This window comes from Oryzias melastigma, linkage group LG3 (assembly GCF_002922805.2).
Source record: "Oryzias melastigma strain HK-1 linkage group LG3, ASM292280v2, whole genome shotgun sequence".
Classification (NCBI taxonomy): domain Eukaryota; kingdom Metazoa; phylum Chordata; class Actinopteri; order Beloniformes; family Adrianichthyidae; genus Oryzias; species Oryzias melastigma.
Genome location: NC_050514.1, coordinates 27,246,311 through 27,263,332, shown reverse-complemented (window position 1 = coordinate 27,263,332; position 17,022 = coordinate 27,246,311). Strand labels below are relative to the sequence as shown.

At 38.0% G+C, this 17,022-nt stretch overlaps 1 long non-coding RNA gene across 1 annotated transcript; it reads left to right on the top strand.

Annotated features, from left to right (window-relative positions):
* The first annotated feature begins 12 nt into the window (after nt 1–12).
* Nucleotides 13–958, top strand: LOC118598550. The gene is made up of 2 exons (XR_004947608.1): nt 13–539; nt 677–958. It is a non-coding gene; the product is annotated as an uncharacterized LOC118598550 (long non-coding RNA).
* The last annotated feature ends 16,064 nt before the right edge of the window (nt 959–17,022 follow it).

Below are 17,022 nucleotides of genomic sequence, written 5' to 3'. Positions count from 1 at the left end.
TGACATCGTCTGGGTGTGTGACCAGAACGCCTTAAGAGGTCAATTCAAGCTTGGGCGTGTCATGAGTGTCAATCTTGATGCCCATGGTATGGTTCGGGATGCCAAAATCAGGACCGTCTCTAGCTGTTGTGTTCCAGTGACGGTACCTGGACAAAACCGACCAACTAAAGTCCTGAGTGGTGACGTCCATCCAACCATCCTGCACAGAGATGTTCGTCGTTTAGTTGTCTTACTCCCGGTTGAAGAACAGGTGGGAGGCTACTAAACCCTGACCGGCAGTTCGCCCAGAGTTGTGTGATTGTCCCAGCTATCACCAGGGACAATCAAGTGGGAGGTGTTTTGGCAATCTGCCAGTTCAGCTCTTCCTCCTCTGTTGGCTCCGCCCTCCTAGCAGGACATCAGGTGGATCTCATCACTGATCAGCAGTGTGTGCTTCCACTCTGATTGTATAAAAGAGCTAGAGAAGATCTCTTCTGTAAGCAAAACACTCTGAACCTGTGTGGAAAAAGGATGCTTATGGAAAACTGAAGAGGCAGCCGGTAAGCCCTTGCTTTTCATCCCTGACAGCAGTCAAGTTTTGGATGGCCTGCTTTTTGCTCTCTGGCATTTAGTTACCTACCTGCTGGCTGAAGCTTTTTCAGTTACTTATCTGGTGGTTTTCCTTCTGCTGTTCAAGGTTTTTCACCTGAGGAATTTCAAAAGAAACTGAAGAGATTTTCAAGGGGAGCAGAAAAGGTTTCCAAAGGAAACTGAAGAGGTTTTCAACAGAGGCTGAAGGGATTTTCACCTGAAGGAAGCTAAAGTAAAGCTGAGCTAAAGCAAAGGCGAAAGAAACCTGAAGGAACCTTAAAACTGGAGCTGAAGAAAACTGAAGCTAAAGTGAAAACTAAAGGAAAGCTGGAGTGAAGGCTGAAGAAAAGCCAAAGGAAAGTAAAAGGAAAACCAGAAGAAAAACAAAGGGAAATCTTAAAGCCAAGATCAAAGTTAAAGCAAAATCAAGCACAAAGAAGAAAGAAAAGAAAGTTCAAGAAATTGAAGAGGAAAGTAAAAGCTCAACTTGAAAGTCCAAAATACCACACTCAAAGTAAAACCCAGAGAAAAAATACTACAGTAAAACCATTACTAATAACAAAAAACTGAAATCATTGCTTCAACTGAAAAATAAATTAAATCTGAGTGAAATCCTTGTCCATCTCTTTATTCCAAAGTATCCTATCCTTTCAAGTGTGGGAATCCACACAGTTAAAAAACCACAGCGCTTGACATCCATTAAATCATAATTAAGCAAAATAAATTCCATCTCGCACCATAAATGTTTCAGAAACATGCCAATGAATGAGAAAAATACTTAAATTTACAGCAAATACATTCACATTTCTTCCACAGCACTGGCGCTCATCATCATCCATCAAAGGAGACGTCGGCGTCTTATTCAGACCATGGAGCGGCGAGCTTAATGGAAGCAGCTACGGATGAAGTGAAAATTGTGGTTGTAGAGACGAGCTGTGGATCCAACGATTCAGCATGACATGCTCAACTTTTGATGAACTGTGTGACGTTTTAGGATCTCTGGTGGCGCACGCTGTGGATACAACGGTTATGGTATCAGGTTGTTAGTCACACAACTCATTTCCTTTGGAAAAAAAACAGTTTACATTGCAATTTTGCAAAAAATACCAATTTCAGTGTGCCTCAAAAACCATCTCCTCCAAACACAAAAACTTTTTTTTTTTTTGACGAATGCAAGAAATTGTTAAGTTTCCATTAAGCAAATTTATTTTTGCAAATCCAATTCACACAATTTCATAGTCAATACAGCAGAAACAGCCATTGTTCATAGAAGAGGCTTGCTACAAATTAGATTTAAAGAAGGATTTTGGTCAATGATTTGCACACTTTCATCTAATTTGAATAAACAACAGGAAGTTAAAAAAAAAAAAAATCATTTGGCCAAACATTTAACTCTCACTTTTGACTTTTGACTCTTTCTCCAGTTCCGGGTCACAAGCAGACGTGTGTTCCAAGCTCTCTCACTTGAGGATTCATAATAACCTGAATCTATGTTGGAAAGATAAATATCTCATGTTAAGTTACAAACTGGATAATGATGATAAACGTAAAGGAAATGGTATGGTAAAGCTGTGGTGGGATTATATAAGTTCATTTCCTCCCACTCCCTTTCAGGCAATCTTCTCGATTCCTTGAAATAAACCATTTCCAATCTAATCTGAAATATAAAACTTATCTGGTGTCAAACTCAAACATTTTTAGAAAAAAAAAAAAAAAAACGTTTCCCATATGCTTATATTTCCACTTCAATCTGTATTCTCTCCACTGTCCTTAGATAAAAATAGTACATGACACTCGTTCCAATTCTCGACTGAGCCTTCTACAAACTCCTGCCCAGTTGAAAGTGCGTTCTCTCACCTTCCAAGAATTTCTTGCCCATTTTCCTTCTTCACACAGTTCTTTCCTGTAGACACATCACACCTCTTGAATCCTTTTGTGCATGACATGATTTTAGTACAACTAACTGAAGATCAATCCACATGTTCTCATACACACTCTCCCCCACTCGGCACTCTGTAGTCAATTTAATGGCTTTGATAGTCCCTGTCGCCTGTGGTGGTTCAGTCCTAAGTGGTGCAGAACTGTCATCATTACAAAGCTGAATCAAATGAGCCGAGCCTGAATCGATGTGTGTGATACAGTAGTTAAAAGAGTCAGGACTTGGACTTAAACCCAAGAGTGACCTTTTAGGTTGTGAGCAATCTTTACTAATGGATTATTTTATTTTAGACTTCACTTAATCACCGTTGCTCTGTTGATGTTGAACATCAGCTGTGGATGAGCAGAGATCTGGGTCAGACTACAAGAACGAAAATAAAATGTTCTGGTTGTGTCTGGTTTTTATAATACTTTATCAGTTTAACTGCTAATATATTTAATACTTTTGTACTAGAAGACAGACTACAAAAGGTCTTTAAGTTAACTCACATTCAGGTAGCAACATCTGTGTATGTCTGTGGTAACAAATAGTCTCCTGCTCCTGTCAATTTTTTGTTTATTGTATTTTTTTTTAAGTAATTTCTATGTTTTTTAAGTCTTGTGATTTTTTTTTAAACTTTTTTTCCTTCTTCTGTCTAACTGCTGAACAAACAGAAGAGCTGAAGACCTCTTGTGTTAGATATTACAATAGGGACATATTAATGTTCTAACACATGAGGGGTATATTTATAGAAACCCCTTTTGCATTTGAGGCTAAACTTTATTTGTATTAATTATGCTTTTAAACTTTTGTTGTTGGACCAAACAGAAGAAAAAGAAGGTAGAAGGAGAGAGTGGATGTTAGAGATGGAGGACAAGGGTACAAAAGAGGGGTGGGGGAAGCAACGAGTTTCTGGAGGTTTATTACTCTCAGGTAGTGATGAGCAAAATGGGGGGGAAAAATGTTTATCATGATGACGATTATTTTATATCATAATAACAATGTATATCACAGTATTTCACATTAAAGTATATTTACAATTATTCTCTAAAAAAAGACAAAAATCTCATTATTTGCTTTTCTCTTACTTTACTTTTTCAAGTAACATGTGACTAATTGAGAAATGTTCTATTAAAGTTTCTTTGTAGGAAAACATTTTTTACAAAAGTTCAGCAATAAAAATATTTTTAAAAAGCGATAAAAACAATTGAAGAAAAAAAAAAAAAAAAACTTCTTACCCACAAAATATGTATTGTCATATCGCCCAGCACTACTGTCAGGTTTAGATGTTAGTCAAAGTTGAATTAATTTTAACAACATCTGTATATATTTGTTAATTTATTTGGATTACATTTTGTGTTTTCTTTGAATTTACTTTTGTGTTTGTATCCAAGATATTTCAGCATTCACATTTTTTTGTTCACACTTTATTTTTAACTTTTGTGCTTTTAGGCAATTTATTTTCAGCAATTTTTAATATTTTCTGTAGATTTTTACTATTTTTTTTTTTTTTATTATTATTTATGTTTTTAGTCATCTTGTGTACTCTCGGCACTGTATGTGTTCTGCTTAATCATTGTGATGTTGTTCCTCTTCACTGATTGGACTACGAGTCCAGAATAAAGCCTATAAATCTATTTATCCCTCACATTAATAATGTCATATGTGAGAGAGGATTTCTCCCATTAATACAACATAATCCATTGCTGTAGTCAAGTCTGATTATATAATTAGATATACTAAAAACATGAGCAAAACACATTTTGTTCATTTTATGTTTCAGTGCTTTAAACTTTCTCTTGCTAATGATATAATGCTGTAAATCGGCGTTTTGTTCCCCCGTCCCAGCTTGTTAAATTTATTATGCTTTTATTGTACATTTTCTTGTGATTTTATTGACTTTTGCTCATGTACAGTGTCCTTCACTTTCTTGAAAGGTGCATTTAAATAAAATGGATTATATTTCTACAGCATACTGAGAAACAGTATGGAGACAGTGTTTCTCAGACCCGATTTGCTGAGGATTCCTTTTCAATAAAGTGCAGCCATCCATACCTTTCTATGAACAGACCTTATTCCACATCACAGAAACACATGTCCTGACCTTTCGTTTATTTTCTAATACAGTTCCCCTTGTAAGCAACTCTGTCCATAGTCATGGAAAAGGTCAAAGCAAGCACTCGTGGGATGTTTGTTTGGTGAATTAGCTGCATCTCCTTTAGCATTGAAACATTTTCTGATTAGATATATTAAACAGGAAACTGTTTACTTGTTTTACCTTGCACCACGTGTGTCAAAGTCAAGACCCGGGGGCCGGATCCGGCCCTCCAGGTCAGCTGTTGTGACTAATTTAGGCATTTTTTTAAGCGTTTTTTTTAAGGCTGTTTTGGAGTCAAGCTAATATTTACACTTGTCATTTTGGCTAATTTAGGCTTTTTTTAAGGCCGTTTTGGAGTTAAGCTAATATTTACAGTAGTCATTTTGGCTCATTTAGTCTTTTTTCAGTTTTTTTTAAGGCCGTTTTGGAGTTAAGCTAATATTTACACTAGTCATTTTTGCTAATTTAGGCTTTTTTCAGTTTTTTAAGGATATTTTAAAATGTAGCGATTTTTTTCAGCTACATGCTAGCTGTTTTGGCTAATCTAAGGTTGTTTTTTTTGGCTAATTTGGCATTTAGCTAATAGTTTAGCTGGCTATCAGCTTCAGCGTTTTCAGCTATCAATTTTAGCATCTATAGCTATCAGCATTAGCATCTTTAGCAATCAAATTCAGCTTACAGCATTTACACTAGCATTATCGAAGGTAATGCTATATATTTAGTTTAAAAGTTTTATAATTTTGGTTTAAAAGTGTTCCATAAATGTTTATCGCGTTCAGCCCACAGCCTAAGGTGTGTTTTGGATTTTGGCCACTTGTGCGATTGAGTTTGACGCTCCTGCCTTACACCCATTTTACTTAGTTAGAAAAACAAAGATGGATAAAACAAGCTCATGGTGGAGCATCTCCTGCACCAATCCCATCCATCCACTCCTTTAATAGCCAGCAAAGAATAAGGGAATGAGATTTTCCATTAATCAACAATGTCTGTGCGAGCCCTTTGTTTTGTTCCTGGATACAAAACTGAAAATAGGACATTGTGAAGAAATGACCTCCTTATGCATGTGAACAGCCTCTTTGAGGGGAGTTAGGGGGTGGGGTGTGTCAAACCAATGTTGATCGATGACGCTGCCTCAGATTATGAACACAGAATTAGCACATTAGGGCTTGTATGATAAATAGATGGGCCAGCAGATGATCCCACGGGACCTTGAAGAGCAGCTAGAAAACCGAGTTCGTCCAAAAACTTGAGCTACTTAGCTTGTTAGGATCCCAGCAAAGAAGACGCACATCATGTGAAAAATCATCAATCTGGCCAAGCTACCAGAACGTAATTATGAAAGACCAATCAGCGTCTTATGCTGCCATCTACAAGTGGGTACAAAATGTACCAACAGTCAACAATAACAGCTCAGTGAGGAGCTCTTTGTTGGTTTGACAGTGATAGAAGGATGCCTAATTCAATCATCTGCTCAGGAATTTTGAAAGCCTTTTTTCTAAATGGCGGTTTTGGAAGAAGTCCAGGGTTTCTGAGTGACAAACAATTTGCTGTGTCCCGTAGCTATAGCTGTGGGTCAAAAAAACAAAATTTAAGAGATGTTTTTGTTAAAGCATTTTTCCTGTTGCTAGTTTGCCCTTTCCACACCACAGTTGGTGCACAGTAACATCACTGTATACCCAAAGAAAGCTAAAACTCTAAAATCACAACAGGTTTGCTCTGAAACACGGACATTCAGCTTTATAGCTTCTACTAGAAGCATTTGAGAGGTGCAGAGGACACTACACATGAACATGCTAATGACCACTGCAGCAATTTGTACCAATTTTGCTTTATTTAAATTCCTTGTGTCTATCCAGATTATTTTTTTCTTTTAGTAATTTCTTTAAACATTATTTTTTGGTTTTACAATGATTACTTAAACTTTTAAATTTGTTTTTGTTCTGTGTTTGCATTCTTCCAGTTGGTTCATTCTTCATTTCAGTCTCTGTTCAAGAGTCTTGTGTTTGCTCTCCTTCAAAAAGAAGCCAAGTTTATGTCGACGCCCATTTAGAATCCATTTTGTTGAAGATCATACATGGGAAAAGGGTTTTGGAGACCAGTGCATATTTGCAAACCTCTTCAATTTGTCAGAGTTGCCTAATTAAGTAAGTCTTAAAGGACAAGTGCATTGTGGGAGGTAACAAAACAGGAAGTTAAAAACAAAACTTTATTTTATTGCTCATTATCATCATTTAGAAAAATGTATATTTATAAAAAAATAGTAAATAGGTGAAAAAAAGGGATATACCAAGCAATTAAGTTTTCCTTTTGTTCCCTTTTGGTTCTTTCCTCAATCATGAGAACACAAAGTTTGTGGTTCTAATTAGCACAGCTTCTTTTTCTGGGAATTGCCCTTGGCCCATTGTTTTTTTGGTCAATGGTTTCAGTTACTCGTTGTCAGATCTTTGCATGTCACCTTGTTTGTTCTCAATCCAAATATGGGTCAGTTCTACTACACTTGACTACCAATCTGTAGTTTGTACATTAAATTTCTCAGTTAGTCATTTGAGTTTGTCGGTGTCGGATTTGCTTCCTGGTCACCTGCACTTGCATAAAGCAACTGGTTCTATCTCAATAATGTGTGAAACCAAAGTGTGATCCACTCCAGCATCATCAAAACACAAAGTTAAAAAGAATATATATATATATATATATATATATATTATCTCCAAGTGTACTTTAAACAACATTACATATATAATTCCATTTACATTTAAATACATTGTTAATCACACCTATGAAAAAATAGTGGAACATTTCAGACCATTTTATGTTTTAAACAATTTTTACTTTAAGGTAACAGCTGGAGTTTCTCAGACCGCATAATTCCAAAGAGCTCGTGTTTTTTTACCAGTCATTCTCTTGGAACTCCTCCAGTTCAGTTTATGTTGAAAACAACTAGAGTCCTGTATTTCTGATAGTATTTCTGTCAAATACTCCGGGAAACGTTACAAATGCACGGCTAAAAAACAAGGTGTATGTTCATTTGTTTATTCCAAACACATTTAGCAAGTCTAGCTTTGTTTGCTCCATAATCTGACCACAAATACGTTTATTCAAAATTTACAATATAAGAAAATAAGCAAGACAAAGACTTAATAACTTTCTGGGTAAAATGTAACAAAATGAAAACAAGACAAATATTAGAGAAGATGACAAGACACAAGATCAGAAAAGACTAACTGAAAAATCAGGAGTTTAAATACTCAGGGGGGCTAATGAGCTGAAACAGAAACAGCTGTGATAATTACAAACTAAATTCTGCTGTTTTAAAGACGCAGAAAAGTAGAAACAAAAAAGCAGACGTCTGAAAAAAATTCACCCCTAAAAAAAATATATCAACTACAACAAATTAAGTCAATAATCCTAACAGTTGAATTCAAATACAGAAAAAATACTTTTAATATATAAGACGATGTTAACATAGGTCAAATATGCTATTATGACTCTCCAGTTAGAATGAAAGGAAAGGGAAAATTGTGTGTGTGTGTGTATATAAATATATTTTATATTTTACCCAGTATATAAAATACAATTAAAATAAACAGTATAACAGTCATTAAACGTTAATCATGAGAAATACAGTCAGGTCAAAAATGTTAATGTTTATTATAAAAGCTCAGGAAGCTTTGATTTAAAGCAGTTCAAGGGAGTTGGGTCACATAGATGCAGATAGTTTTGAAAAAATGTATAAATATATATTTTAAAAAAATAAGTTAAAAGGCATTTTAAGTCTATTTCTTTTCTCACTGTCAGAGAAAACCGCTTCAAACAAAAACCTGCCATTTTGAACCTTTTAGACAGTTTTCGTCTTTGTAATTGAAAAGTGTATCAGATTTATTGATTCGGGCATTGTATCCACTTTTGTAAAAAAATGAAATAAAATAAAAATGTTTTGTGCACACGACACTCACTGTGGTTCATCTTCTGCTAATAGAAATTGACCTGATGTGGTAGAGACAAGCTTGTGATTGGACGTCTTTCTATTTGTGTCAGAAATATGTATAAAAAGGTCAAAGCCCCCAAATAAAAATCAGTTATTTACTTTCACATTGATTGTCTGCTGTTTTAACAACATAATCTTGTTTATATCTATTGTTTTGTACCAATACTACTATCACTATTATCAGTACTTGATTCATTTTTGAATATATATCAGTTCTTTTTTACATCGCAAAGGAAAATACGAAACTAAGGATGTGTACAGATCTGTAAACCCAACAAGTTTGATTGATGAAGTGGAGGGTGGTGAAAAATAATCTCCCTGAAATCATCCTTCAAGGAATTTCCACAATGCCTTAAAAATATAACACATTTACAACAGCTGCTTGTTGGGAAAACTGAGTTTTTCTAAAGTGAGCTATAACAAGGAAAGAAAAACCAGCACCTACACGGCCCTAATATCACACATATGGTCCTCTTTGTCACAGCTCGACATCTGCCTATGAGACTTTTTACAGGCAGATGTGGAATAACGAAGACGTGCAGACGATCCTCTGTATTAACTGTTTTCCTGTCTTTACGGCTCGTTTCTTTAGGATTGGTGCTCATTTTGAGCAATAGCACCATCAAATGTGCAGTTATAACTCTGCATGGCTAGTTAGTTTTTATGCTTCTTGCTGTTGTGTAACTCCCACAATGCACTTGCTTGCTTCAAGTCCAATCTAAAAATGTCTTGTGCATCTATAGTCTGAATGCACCAACGGGAACCCAAGCTAGAGTTCACTTTGGTTTAGACACTTGGTGGTTCATCAGATCAGTCTTAAGTGCAAGTAAGTTGACTTTCCTACATCTCCCCAACAAAAAGCCTTTAAAGGTACATACACACTAGCCGCATCGACTCATTTTCAATGAAAAGTCTATGTAAACGCATATAAACCCTAGTTTTGGACTTCGGTATTGAGAATTCTTGCATTCACACGTTGCTACCCACATTTTTAAGTCCAGTCTTGGGGTCAAGGTACAAAACGGGTGCTCACTGAGCGCTGAAAGTTCAACCGGTTGAACTTCTTGACTGCCAAATCATGAAATCGCTGAACTGCGACCAATGAGGGACTCAAATTTCTAAGTGACCTGTGGGTAGCATCCTTTTCAAAACATGTCCAGAGCCAGCCATTGTAAACATGATCACACTCTTCCTAACACTTCTCCCTCCATTTGAAGGGGGGAGTTTAGGTGTAAGTGTGTCCAGGAAATGTATTTTTTAAATCTATATAGGGATATATAAGGGATATAAAGTCCTCCCCGCGAGGCTAAACCGCATCGTGTTGCGAAGAGCTTCTTCACGAGGGTGTTCTCTGAACCACAGAAGTTTATATTTAAATGAAACTAATGACTTTCTATTGTAGCATGACCTTTTTAAAATCCTAAAAACTGCTGTTGTGTATATTGAAGTGCTGGAAGCGCCGCACTAAAGCTAGCTAGCTAGCGGTGACGTCATCGACGAAAGTGACATTCGAAATTTTAGACACAGTTCTTTCATAACTCTCCGTTTGGAGGGCCAAATGAAGGGCTAGGGAGGAAGGAAGAATTGGGATTGGGCCCAAGTCTTTCATATACTGGAACAGAGCTGTGAGAGAAAAAGTCTGACGAAAGATTTGTGGGAATCTACCAATTGTAGGTGGTGGACACGAGCAAGAAGAATCCCCTTCCTGCTTGTCCGGTACTGGTCCAGTGTGAACACAACCGGCTGAATGTGTGTTCATGAAACCATGTATAGTGCGTTCTTGAACTTGGAACATACTCTATGCCCGGTGTGAATGAACCTTGAGAGAGTGTTTTCATGGTCTCGACTTAACCCTCTGGGTCATGATGTTTTGGGGGTTTCTAGGTTAATATAAGTCTCTCAAATATAACTCAAAATATAAACAAAAGTGTTTTTCTTAAAGCTGTAGTTTTGACAAAGCTTTAAATCTGGATAAGTGCAGACAAACACTCCCTAAAGGCTGCGTGTTGCAGACAACCCTTTAGAAAGCCACGGGCAAGTAGACAGTAAGAAAATACACTAGTGCAAATAAATGTTAGTGCATGGAGTGACTCAAAGTTTGTGGACAAGAATATCGGGGGTACCTGGGTTTTACTCAGTTTGAAGAAGACCTGGCTGCAGACATCAACAGCCAGAACAGGAAGTCCTCAACTGTAGCCAGTAGTTCCCCATATCTCTTTAAAGAAAAATACTTTATCTGGCAATCTTAGCTCGGACAGGTTTTCCTGTTTTAAGCTTTAATAACATTTGGAACACTTTTGGGTTAAGGTAAGGGAAAGAGTATGGGTAAGTTGTATTATTTCCACTTCCAAGCGATGATTTTGGGTGCCATCTTGTCTGCAGTGAGGTCACTCGCCTCAATTTGGATTTAAACCATACAGCAAAATAAAGTGCATTTAGTGTGACCTAAATGTAAGCAATCTGACCCATTGGTGCCAAATGTATGACCTTGCTTATTTCCTCATGTTGTTTGTGCATGTAAATATCTGTTGGAAAGCCATCCTGATTGTCCCAATCCAAAATGTTACTATTCTTGGGATTATCTTTGATGAAACTCTGGTTCTCTGTTACCTTCAGAATTTCCTGCAGCATTTTCAATGGATTTCTGTGACACTTTCCTGGAACTGGTATTTTTGCACATTTTTTTCATGGTGGATGTAGAAAGTATGACATCATTCACAACCCTTCTTAATGCTGTATTTAGGAATAAACATGAAATTCCAACCAAAACCAATTTATGTCAGCAGACCATTAACCACAATAGTTTGGTAGCATAATTGCCGGCTACAAGTTAAACCTTTAGAACAACAAAAAACTTCACCATTTAAGTCAGGGTTCTGAAACTCAATTTCCCTTGGGGCCACTGAAGGCGGAATCTGGCTTTTTGTGCCAAAAATATGCTTTTGCATCCACTGTCTATGTCTTTGGTCCATTGTCTTTGTCTACTGAACAGGTTTATTGAACATTTGTTCATCTCTTTGTCCTACTAAGGAATATCTTCTGCATGTTTTGTGAAACGAGAGGAGCTAACAACGCTAGCAACTGTTGCTAAGGACTTTTTTGACGCCCAGATCCAACTACAATAGCAAAGGCAAAGTTTTAAGCATAAAGCAACTGAACCATCGCAAAGTAAATACAAATCTATCATCAAAGGAGAGCGGACATGCAGAAGATATTGCTTAGTAGACACTGAACTTAGTAGACACCTCTGATTTAAGTTATCTTAAATTTTATTTCCAATCTTCTAGTGTTTTGTTTGTCGTATTATCTTGAATATGTCTGTTCAAACACACCAGAGAATCAAAACAAGCGTTTGACAGCAGAGCCCCTATAAGACTAAAAGAACTGTGGATGGTAATGTGCTGAGGGTAAGTGTGGACCCCTGACACCGAGGGAGACCCCAGCTCTGAACCTTTCCTCCCTTTAGCTGGCCCCTCTCCTTCTCTGCAGGGACCAAACAAAGCAAGGACCCAAACAATGGATCAATCTGAGAGCTGAATGGCTTTGCGGGTCAAGCACCAAACCCCCCCCTCCTTTTTGAGAGAAACACAACCCACACTTGTTCTGCCGAGGAGAAGCTGACCCTCGCAGCAAAGAAATAATGAACGCTGCCTGGGCATTAAGCTGATAAAACTAGAGGGACTGGAATCATTTTGGCAGACAAATCACCTCTAATGGCATGAGACTGGAGCCTGTCCTCTGTCCTGTCTCTCCCCTCTTCATTACAAGTCTACTGTACACTGTCCAGGCATCCACACGGCCATGTTAAGCTGCTCTGCAGAGTTCACAGCTCAGGACGTGACCTTAAAGAGCAGATGTCTGCTCTTTCTCCAGCCATTGCTCATTTTTATTAGTTTCGTTTTGCCTTTTGCTCTCAGGTTTCTCGAGATGGCGTCGCACACAAAGAAAGCCTGCGTGTGCACTCATCTGGAAATGTGTTGGGGAGGTATTTTGTTAGGCAAATCATGTGATCAACTGCCGCGGCAGTTTCTGTTTAGAATCAAAAGCTCCACCTATGACAGCAGCAGCAGGCTGCTGGCCAAACAGCATTTGCATGTTTCATAGTCAAATCGGTTAAAAATACGTTTGCAAATAATATCCAGAATTTTTTTGTGTGTACCTTTTTCCGGGAAGCATGTGACAGATTTTAAACCCCGTTGAAATGTTGGTTTTATTTAAGATGTATTTATTTTGTTTTGCCTAATCCTTCGTGCACGATTTCATTTTTAAAAAAAACAAAGGTCCAAACGTCTGCCGCTGTGCCATCAAGGAAGTTGTGCAAATGGGACTCGCTCAGGCCTGTTTGTCATCAACATAAAGTGCGATAAGATGAAACCTAATTATCTCCACGAGGGTAATGTTACAACGAAGCTCCTATTCCTCAGTTCCTACTTAGACCCCCCCCAAACCGTGGCTAACGGCTGCGCGGCCTTTCAGGTGCACCGAGGTCCGTTCAGAGTCGCTGCTGTGACACTTCCGTGTGGCTCAAGCAGTGGTTTTGCAGCTTCCCGTCGGCATGGTTAGCGGAGGTCTGGAGGCATGCAAGCTGTTGGTCTTTCACCTCCGCCTGCGGCCCCTCCCCCAGGTCAGTGGACATGCGTCAGATCAAGCTGGGCCTCACAGGGTCGAGGAACCATTGCCAATCAGAACACAAAGCATCAGTGTTGCAGGACTGTATGGAAACAATTCAGCAGGCCTCCCTCTGCCTGTCTGTTCATTTAACATTTGAGTTCATTCATTTTTATTTTATTCTTTCATTTTTTGTGTATTTCAAAATAAAGCATGTTTTCATAAAGTCCATATAAGTTTGTATTTTTGAAGGTGTTATTTATAAAACTTAAGCAGTAGTTTACTGAATAAAGATTGTTTTGTTGTAACTTCTTATTTTTAACAGCAGCTCCTGTGCTTCATTCATGCTCCGTGAGAGGACTCTGCGGCTCATTTACCTCCTCTCCCCTCACCCTGAGAATTGACTGTGTAAAAGAATCATCCTCAGCTTGAATCTATTATAACCTGATCCTGCAAGCAATGTCGCAGGTCTGCAAAACCCAAAGCCCTGGCACCCCACATTTAACCCTTTCCTGGTCTCTCTGCGTGATGACATCCTAATTCCCCGACTATTTCCAAGAGTAAACGTTGTTCTTCTCCCTTTCCAGCGTGTAGATTTTTAGTGTCTCTAACCTTCTCCTGCTCCCTTTTGTTTGGCTTTTGTTTGGCAACAGCTGTTATCATAGATTTCTTTTTTTTTCCTTCTTCTTCTTCTCTTTTTTCTGGTCAGCTGTGATTGCTCCGGGCAAAACAGGAGCAGATGGTGTTTTGCTATGCATGAATGGATTGTTAGAGGAGTTGGACTGAATAGGCTAAGTTTTGAATGGTGTCTACACAGCACCTGCCTCTTGTAGCAGCAGGGACATCCTAGTGGCATGATCTGTCTTGGCTTCGCTGGCATCATGAGGGATGAAAAGAAAGAAACTGAAGGAGGGGGGGGACCTTATTGGGGACGGTCCGTATTTATTGATTTTTCTGCAAAGTCGTGGCATAATGTGGTGTACAGTCAGTTTGAGTTAATTGGATGTGACACAGCGTGCACATGTAATCTATCACTCCAGTCTCCTGGTACACTTTATCAGTTTTTGTTGCCATAGAAACATGTTGGCTCTATAATAGCCCATATTAACAGGCTAAGTAAATTGCAATAAAAGGCAATTCTGGCTTTAGCATCCTCTGCTGAAAAATAAAGCCCATAAAGCTCTGATGAAATAAATGGGAAAGCTCCAGCAGGGAGAAAGCAAGATGGGTTTTTGCATTTTTAACAAAACACTGTCCAAATAAAACGAAAATGTGATTGTTTCCATGCAGAGCAGGGACATCTGTCAACCTCTGGGGCATGATGGTCTGTCACAATAAAGCTTTCTCAAATCACTTACAGCTTGCTGAGCATTTTTTAGTAAAACCAAGCGAAAGATAAATGCATTTTCTTTGCAAAACACTGACAATGCATCTGAAAAACTAAGCTGACTATAATAATTTTCAACAAGCCAACTCCTCTTGTCTGTTGACAGCTTTTTATTTTTTTTGCTTTAAGATAACCTTTATGATCGTGACAGCTGGATAATAGGGATTTGTTTATCTGATCTGGCTCTCTGACGGAAAATATAAGGCTCGGAAATTTATTTCGGCATTCGAAATAATGATTGTAGTAAATAATACGAAAGAAAGCCACGAGAAAGTATTTTTTTTATTTTTAGACAACAGGAGATTATCGTTTTCTGTTCATGTGATGATGATTCCATGCAGTTAATCATTTACTGCAGCCAGAGGAGTGGATTACTCATTAACCATATGCCTGTGCACATTAAAGAGACTGCATCAAAACGGAGATGGCTGAGGTCACAAAGCGGATGCAACAAACTTACCTCGACAGAATTCTGTGAAAGGGAGGTATAAGCCTAATAGCTGAAACACTCTGTCTCCAAGGCAACACCTTTGTGTAGAAAATGCAGAGAGGGGGAAATGCGTGCTGCTTTTGCTCAGAGAAATAAGACAGAATGAAGAAGCATATTTTTTGTCATGTCGTATATTCTGTTTAATTCGTTAAAATAGTTTTTTTTAAGAACTGAACAAGGAAAGGGGTTATCAGAAAGGTTGCACAGAGGTGTCATAATATTTATCCAGGCCACACTGAATGTGCTTTTAACTGTGGTGCTGCTTTAGTCCTGCAGGTCAAAAGTTCTCCAAACAAGCTTTAACACCCCCTTTGTACAAATACTTTTTATCTCAGAGGTCAGTATCTGTCAAGCTTATACTATGAGGTAAGAAGTTCCTTAAATATTGTTACCGGCGGTGTAAATTTCTGCAAACAAGGCTTTGCAAAGGCTGCCTCTAACTCACATGTATCACAGTCAGTCTTTTTATGGAGAGTAAAATATTGAAAGTTATTTAATGTTTAATTTATTCTGGAGTAAAATTCCTGCCTTTTATGATAATTATGTTAAAAAAATGTGGTTTTATAGTTTTTAAATTGGCATTCTGCTAGCTTTTATGACTATGATGGCATTTACTAAGATTTTTCTAGGGTATTTTGAAGTTTAGCGAATATTTTGGCTACATGCTAGCTGGTTTGGCTTATTTAGACTTTTTTAAGGTCATTTTTTCCATTTTGGAGTTAGGCTAATATTTCAGCTAAATGTTAGCTGGTTTGGCTAATTGTGGCTTTTTTTGTTTGTTTTTTTAGGCCGCTGTGGAGTTTAGCTAATATTTCAGTTACATGCTGGATGTTTTGGCTAATTTATGCTCTTTTCAGTTTTTTAAGGCTATTATGAAGTTTTTTTAGCTATGCTAGCAGTTTTGACTAACCTACATTTTTTTATGCTAATTTATCTTTTAGCTAATATTTTAGCTGGCTATTAACTTCAGTGTTTTCAGCTACTAGCTTTAGCATTTTTAGCTATCAATTTCAGCATCTTCAGCTATAAGCACTACCATCTTCAGCAGCCAGTTGCATTCACACTAGCATTGTTGCAGGTAATGCTATATATCTAGTTCATAATTATGTTGAAAAGTCGCGATTTTAAAGTTTAAAAATTAAGTTTTAGTGTGTTCAGTAAATGTTTATCCTGCTCAGCCCGCGACCTAAGGTGTGTTTTGGATTTTGGCCCCATTGAGTTTGACACCCCTGCTCTAACTTGATGGACTGGCCCAAATCAAAACATTTGGAGCACAGGTTGTCAGGGAGCCTGGCTCTGCATCTGCGGCCAGAGTGTGTGAGAGTGGCTGCAGCGTGGGTCTGATGGTCAGATGGTCAGTGTCAGCAGGCCTTTTGTTGCTCTCCACATTGTATGTGTGCATCCAACAGGAAAACAACAGAAGGGCCAAAATAAATCATTCAAATACAGAATCCCTCAGCTTCCACATCTGACTCCTTAGTCATCCTTGGCACAGTGCCGAGCAACTGACCGCAGCGGGGGAGGAGGGGAACAATTAGGTCACCTCATAATAGCATTTTTAAAATGACATATTACTGTCACAACGGCCTCCGTGCGTTTCATCAGTTGGTTAATGAAGACGACCGCTTTATGTTTCTTATCGTTTTTGTGGTTGAAAAGAATTTATTCAAATTTAACCTGGCTCTGTTATCAAAAGAACAGTATTATTCTTGGAAATGATGTGTTTGGATACAGAGTTTTGAAAATACATGTAACCTTTTTATTGCTCAGTCCCATAACTCCAACCCTGGCTGTGAGATATTTGTACACACACTGACCGCAGTACTGAAGGGTTATGGAATAACAAGGAGCTCCATGCATTATTAATGGGCTCTGCTGTGAATCTGTTCAGAATAATAACAGCGATTTCCCAGAGCCTCATTACTGTGTGTTTTTAAAGCATGTGCTTGGTATCCATGGACACCCG